Source organism: Belonocnema kinseyi, chromosome 3, assembly GCF_010883055.1.
Source record: "Belonocnema kinseyi isolate 2016_QV_RU_SX_M_011 chromosome 3, B_treatae_v1, whole genome shotgun sequence".
Taxonomy (NCBI): Eukaryota; Metazoa; Arthropoda; class Insecta; order Hymenoptera; family Cynipidae; genus Belonocnema; species Belonocnema kinseyi.
The window spans coordinates 5492745-5500426 of NC_046659.1; the positions used below are offsets into that span (position 1 = coordinate 5492745).

The following is a 7682-nucleotide window of genomic DNA, read 5'->3' on the forward strand; positions in this document are numbered from 1 at the left end:
AATCGACTCGGGATACTTATAAGATACTACCATGATTTTTCAGATTTTTTGGTCCAAAAATAAATTAGGCCAAAAACCGGCCTTACCGACCCTCCCCCTTTGTAAACTTACCCAGTTTAAAATTATAACTAGATGATAAATTATAAATTTATCAAGTTACCCAGAAAAAATGTAAAAACCAACCAATTTCGAAATTAGGCCCTTTGCAAATTTATTTATAAATTTCAAGCTTATCAAGTCGCCCAACAACTATTCTGGATATTGCAGAATTGTCCAGGTTGATGCTTACTGTAAAGTTAAAAAAACTGGAAAATAGTGAACAGTTCATCAAACAACTACGTGATAACGTATGACAATTATCACACGAAAATATGTAAAGAAAAATAAATTACGATTATATAAATAAATGATTCAAAAAGTGTCTGCATGATATTTATTTCCCAGTAAGATTTTTGAAAGAAAATTTCAACCGCCGGGGAAGCATTAAAAATTATTATTTGACATGTTTACAATACGAAAAAAAGTTGACACCAAGATTTAAACCCACGGCAGCGTGATCGCCAGCCAGGCTTTTCACTACTGGACCGGCGGAGCTTGATGAAAGTATATGCACGCGAATCGGTAGAGATTGGGCACCCTTGGCTAATGAGATTTACAAACGCTCATAGCTCTTACGAGGGACTAAAAAATCCAGGACACGTGTAAATTATTTTTGGCGTAGTGTCGATTAATGATCTTCTCATCAAAAATTCAATGTCGAATAAGACGATTTCCCCTTTGAAAATCGTTGTCTTGACCCGCGGTCGATAAGGAACGGCGACCCGATAACTTCCATGGCGCAAGAGTGACAGCTAGCTTGGTGGCTGATCACAAATACAGTTATAATACACACGTAGGACATGTCATTTTGTTCTTCATTATTCAATATTCACAGATGACACTGTTGAAAATTGGATCGTTTAAAATTTAAACGGATTTAAATTTTATTATTTTTAATCAAAAGCATTCCAAATTTAACAACATAAAGTTCAAAAATTTTGGAATTAAAATTATTTTCAATTCAAAGAGATTAAAATTTGACATGAAAATGTAGTTTCTTAAAAAAAGACTCTTCAATTTTTATGAGGTTTTTATACTATATGTTTTTTGTATATTTTAATTTAATTTGTGTCACACATCATTATTTGTAAAAATTGACACTAAACTATGGACAGATGTTTGACCCCAAAATTAAATATTCTTTTTTTTTACAAGAAAATAAGCACTGATTCTCTGAAAAAGGCGCGCAGTGATAGCTGAAGTTTCAGAATTTTAATAAATGAACTTTCCAGTAATTTCGTTTTATTCTTTTAATTAATAAAGACCGTAAGACGTAAAAGAGGACACTTCTGTAGGTATAAAAATTAAATACATGAATTTTCAAGACATAGAAAATTAGAACAACCAAAATTTGGTAAAAAAAATCAAACATTAAATCATAATAGATTAAAAATTAAAGAAAATGTTTAAACTTCCGGTGCTTCCCGCCAATGGGACACGCGTGTGTATTTATATCTTTACATTTTCGGATTTTAGCTTTGTTTTTTTAAACTATTAAAAGTATAAATACCCTCGTATGGTTATAATCCTAACTATAATATTGCATAACGATACAGCTTGCAATTGTAGTTTCTCAATGATCGAGCATTGGTATCTCATCGGTATTCTCTAAGTTCTTATCCCTCCATGGTAACACTTCAAGTATCTTGTGGTTTTTATCTTGCCGACCGCAGTACAGTTACCATAGTTAGGTTCAAACTCACGGGAGATCGGCGATGCGCTCTTTTATAGTTGGTTGCGTTACACTCTTTCATATTGGATAAGTTAGGCGGCGCCTAGTTTTAGGCATTACAGCGAAATTGTGAAATTTTTGTATGTAATAGTACAATGTTTGAAATCTACCAGAAATGTTTACAGAAATTTTTTAATATTTGTGAAGTATTTGCGAAATATTTGATAATGTTTGTGCATTTTTGAGGTGTTTGGAAAATCATTGAAAGCATTGCGAAATATTTGGCAATACGAATTTTATACCTGCATTTATTATTCATTATTATTTATGATTCACTATTTCTAAATAATTTTGATACATCAATTTTACAATGGTTTGTTCAATGAGTTATGTTTTCCTATATTAGAGAAGGAGATCCACCAATTACACGCCTTTGTAAATGCTTTAAAAATGCTTTTTTATAAAAAAGCATTTTTCAATAAAACAGACCTTGAAAAAATCTGTTTTGAATTTCTGCCGCCTAACGAGACGTAGCATCCAAAATTTCACTCAAAAGAATATTAATCGTATCCCATAAGTAAACTTTACTTTTATTCAGGGTACCGTACACCCTGTATGCATTGAAAGAACCTTTCTTAATGATGTGGTCCTTAGCTTTTTTAAATTTGCAATTAGCTGAAAAGGGAAGCCAAAGATAAACATAGGCATCGAACAATCCACGCGTGTGGGTATTATTCTATTTGAGAGGCCTTAATTGATTTTAATTTACCAGATTTACGGAAAGGAATTATTTTGTCTTTTTTGGATATAGCTGGAGATCATTAATGGCATAATATTCGAGCAGCCGAAAGTCTCACTCCCCTCACCCTATTCCTAATAAAAATTTCAATTATACTAACTCTTAGGGCATGAAGCTTGTTCCAATTCTTATAAACTTTCCTCTAACTCTTAGGGCATGAAGCTTGTTCCAAAGTTTCTCGTGACTGACAGAGTCGAATGCTCCTTTGAAATCCACAGAAATAACAAATAGGGGTAAATATATTTTTATTGATTTGTAAATATATAATTGTAAATATAATATAAATAAATATAATAATATAATAGAAATGGAATATATAATTCTAAATATATTTGTTCTTGATTTGATAAGAGCAATACCTCTATAATTCAGGGGATATCTCTAATCATCCGCTTTATGTGACATGAACATGTCGCCCTCAGACGATTAAACAGGATCCCTCTCATTATTTAAAACTTTATTAAAAACATTAATTTATCCATTGACTCCATTCCGGAGTCAACCTTTTAAAAGTCGTTGCTTAAACTATCAGAACCCGCAGCTTTGTTTAGTTTAAAATGTGACAGGTCTAGTTGCAGTTCGGTTAATGAAAAATCGGTATCACCTTCTTAACATTTGATAGTTTTGAAATATTTTGTCTGCAATTTTCTTCCTTTCTTTCCAAAGGGCTTACTCTTCAGTTGAGACTCAAGTTATCGGATACTCTGTGCGACTCCCCAGTGTGTACGAAATTGGGCGATGTCTTTACGACATTTTTATGACAACTTTATGACAGCCTATATCCGTATCGTTAAGGTGTCTTTACGATATCGTGAAACGGTCGTATGATCTGACGATGTCTGTACGATATCATAAAGACAACACAACGACATGAACAGATGATGTCGTAAACTTGTCATAAAGATGTTGTAAAGACGTCATAAAGACGTCGCCAAATTTTGTGCTCTCTGGGTCGACTGAACTCTAGCGACTGTAAAGACACGCGGTGACTGGCGCTTTGGAGTAGTAACTCCAAGTAAGTCCTAAAAATCGTATGACACGCTCTGGCTCGAAATAACTCCCATGGACTATATATACACTCTATGTCTTCTCTAGACTAGCGCTTACTCCAATTTTGTTACCGTGTCATTTTTAAGAATTCACAAAGATCATTTAAGAGATAAATGTTTCATAACATAAAAATGTATACATAACTGATATTATTCACCATAGTATGTATACTTATTTGAAAACATTAAGATTTGGCGAGATATATAGTCATTATACAACACCATGCTTTGAAATGCGCTTGTGTGGCACACAGGTGACTCATGTGTATGACTGCTGTGTATCGATTATAGCTCATGAATCAGAAACACGCTCCCACTCCCATCAACTCGAGTAAAACTCGGCTCGACTCCTGTGGACTCTTAGAAACTTGTATACCTCGGCGAACTCTTTTAAATCCTGCGGACTCTCTTATTTTGGAGTCGCGACAGTAAATCTAGGAGTATTTCGATCGCTTGATTCTCTATTCGAGGGTGAACAGCCCTTTGTTTGTTTCTTTAATTTTAATCTATATGAATGCGAGTTCTTAGTTAGTAGTTTAACGAATTTGCAGAGAGACTGCGCGAATATTATTTATGAGCCTTAAGGTGAGCTTCTTAAGATGAGCGCACTGTGAGTTAAACCAAGAATTTCTATGATCACGGGATTTAAGAATTTGAAGAGAGTTCCTATCGATCAGCATACCTGCCCCCTGCGCAGCTATCTTAATTGTTATTATTAAATTATGGTATAATTCGTCTGTATCGTTATTATCTATGTAAATATGTGGGCACTACAATCATACATTAAAAAAGGTCTCCTCGCATTCTTCTTTCCATTTTATGAATGTTGATATAAGAAAGTGGTTAGATTTGTTAGTTAGGTTAAGAACTCTAAAGTCATCTACCAAATTCAGGCAACTTCTGCTGATCCAGCAGAGGTCAATAGTGCTTCGTCCAGTACCCGTAACATGAAGTTAAGAGATTGAACTAATTCCACTAAATTTTTTCCCCACCTATTTAATTTAAGGTCGAAAGATTCCCTTCCGGGCGCAACATATGTATTGATTAAAATCTCCTCGTCCACGCAATTCAGAGAGGCAACGCAAGCATTAAAATCGCCTAATAATGCAACATTAAAAATCGAAGAACAATTGTCAAGTGAACATAAATTTTTCTGTAACGAATAAATACAAAATTCAGTGTCCGCAGCTGGTGAAAAATCAAAATTCGCTGTTGTAGAGTGTACGAGGTATGTTCAAAAAGTAAGGTGACTTTTTAATTTTCGCGAGCTACGTACATTCAAGTTTTAAATTTTTCGTTTTCTTATGTTGGTACACTCGTCACGATCATATGTTCACAGTTTTGACTATATATCTCGTGTTGTTTTTCTGGCAGAGGCGTAAAAGGTTAGAAGGGTTTGGTGTGCTCGGCGATTTTCTTCTTTCGAAAAAAATGGAGCAAAGAGTTTGCATTAAATTTTGTGTGAAAAATGGAATCCAGTGCTCTGAAACTCTTGAAATGTTGACAATTGCATACGGTGAGTTTACTCTGTGTAAGAAAAATGTGTATAAGTGTTACAAGCTGTTCCAAGAAGGCCGAGAAGATGTCGAAGACGAACCTCGCCTCGTCAGTGTTGAAAAATCGCCGAATTACCATCAGAGAAGTTTCTGAAGATGTTGGCATATCGGTTGGCTCATGCCATGCTATCTTTTCGAACGTTTTGGGCATGAGATGTGTGTCAGCGAAATTTGTTCCAAAACTGCTTAATTTTGATCAAAAGATCCATCGCATGACCATCGCTCAGGAGATGTCGAATGAAGTTAATAATGATCCTGATTTTCTCAAAAGGGTTATAATTGAGGATGAATCGTGGGTATATGGTTATGACGTCGAAACTAAAGCCCAATCGTCTCATTGGAAGCATCCTGCGTCTCCAAGACCGAAAAAAACACGTCAAGTTCGGTCAAATGTGAAGGTTTTGCTCACCGTCTTCTTTGATTACTGTGGCGTAGTGCATCAGGAATTCTTACCACAAGGTTGTACGGTCAATGAGGAGTATTACCTTCAAGTTATGCGCCGTTTGCGAGAGGTGATACGCAAAAAACGTCCGGAACTTTGGAAAAACGATTCGTGGCTTTGCATCACGATAATGCACCTGCTCATTCATCGTTGCTTGTGAAAGATTTTCTGATCAAAAACAGCACCACAGTCATGCCTCAGCCTCTATATTCACCAGATTTGGCACCCAGTGACTTTTATTTTCCCAAAACTGAAGAGACTCATGATAGGACATCGATTTTCAACGATTGAGGAGATAAAAACTGCATCGCTGAAAGAACTCAAGGCTATACCACAATATGATTATCAGAAGTTCTTTGATGATTGGAAAAAGCGTTGGCACAAGTGTATTATATCTGAGGGAGATTACTTTGAAGGGGACAACATAAATATTGAGGAATAAATGAATATTCTTTGAGAAAACCATAAAGTCGCCTTATTTTTTGAACACACCTCGTATAATCACCATCAGAAACTATCTGAATGAATTGCTATAAATTGCTGACTTCCGATTGGCTGTGTGAATAGGCAAAACTATTTTTAACTAGAGTAACCTGGCCTCCACTACCTCGGCCCTTGCTATTCTTCTTTAGAACAGGGCTATAATAAATATAGTATCATGCTTTCAAAGTCTCACTAACAGATTTCACAACACTTTGATTCTGGATAAGTCACTCAGAGGAATGGTTAAGGGCTTGGCTAGAAATTGTAGTAGCAGTTCGCTTAGTCAGGAAATTTTCCAAATTACGATTCTCTGAAGGGGCTCCTTTCCTCTTCCGGAATAAATTCTGCATCCCACATATACCCGGAGTCACCATCGATCCCGTTCGCTTCGTTTGCGATGAATTCGACCTTTGACGGTTTTGGCACAGCAGCTGTGTAAACTTCGATGACTCAATTTTCACCACCAGTGAATTGGAATGGGTAGGTAACAGGTGAACCGGGTGTGTTATTATTTACCTTTTTAAGGGATCCATCGATGTCAATATTCATCGTCGAAGACTTGCTGCGCTTGATTATTTCTTCATTGACTAAGATTATTCAAGGGTTCTAGAGTATAGTTAATGTGGTTAATATGTACACCTGATCTGGTAATGCTAAAATTGAGACCGATTCTCCTGTAGTTAGAAGTCGCTTGTCCTAGTGTCCTTGTACGTTTGGACTGATTCCGTGATCAGATCGTGTTCTACAAAAATTTTTGTACATCTAAGTTTGGTATGATTCATTTGGATTACATATTTCACCGCTTTCAAAGAAAGGGACAGTAGAACTGGTATTTTTTGTCACCTTTGTATTGTCAGAGGCATCTGGCGTCATCAAATCTTTCAATTCCAAACGAGAGGTACCATTTTGACTGGATCAAATTTTTCACCTTATCTGAAATAAGTAAGGAGGTTTCTGCTGGATCATCTAGCATGCAAAAAAGATGTTTTGTACTTGTCTAGTATTTGGGCTGCTTGCTTAGATAATTGTAGCTTGACGTTGGCGTTTTTCACTTTCGTTGCAATAATCCTCGCTTCACAGTTCTGAATATTTGACAATAACTCATCCGCGACGCTGATTTTCAATATTATGGTTCCATGTCCCTGCTCCCATCTGGAAAAAATAAGCTGTTGTGAATAATATTTTCATTTTTCTAAGTAAATACAGTGAAATTGAACCACAAAATATGAATGTTGAAACAAAGCAGTTCATCTATCCTGAGCAACAGCACATTCATCGTGAAACAAGCAGTTGTATTTAATAACAAATAAAGATTCAAGAAGAAAATATAGTCCCCCTCTCAATAGGGCGCTTCTCTGGGCTGTAGGGGACATTTTTCTCGGAAGCGCACTACCCACCAATGTCTTCCACGCATCGAGACTTGTGTATGCTCTGCCTCTGAATAAGGCGCTCTTTTTTGCATATAATATCTGAGGTGCAGTGCGAACCATATAAATTAGGGTGGTCATACTTGGGAGTTTGATCGAAACGTGACAAGTTTTTTAGAGGTTGAAGAGGAGCTTCTACGAAATAAAACCATTCT

At 35.9% G+C, this 7682-nt stretch overlaps 1 protein-coding gene across 10 annotated transcripts in view; it reads left to right on the forward strand.

The window, feature by feature from the left end:
* Positions 1 to 7682, forward strand: part of LOC117169116 (probable tRNA N6-adenosine threonylcarbamoyltransferase, mitochondrial) — a 210974-nt gene that overhangs the window by 48605 nt on the left and 154687 nt on the right. For 2 of the 10 annotated variants that reach the window (XM_033355279.1, XM_033355284.1), the window contains one exon: positions 2724 to 2803. The exons of the other annotated variants lie outside the window; for them this stretch is intronic. The gene's annotated coding sequence lies outside the window, so the exon portion shown is untranslated. The remainder of the gene's footprint in view (positions 1 to 2723; positions 2804 to 7682) is intronic. 10 annotated transcript variants of the gene reach the window in all.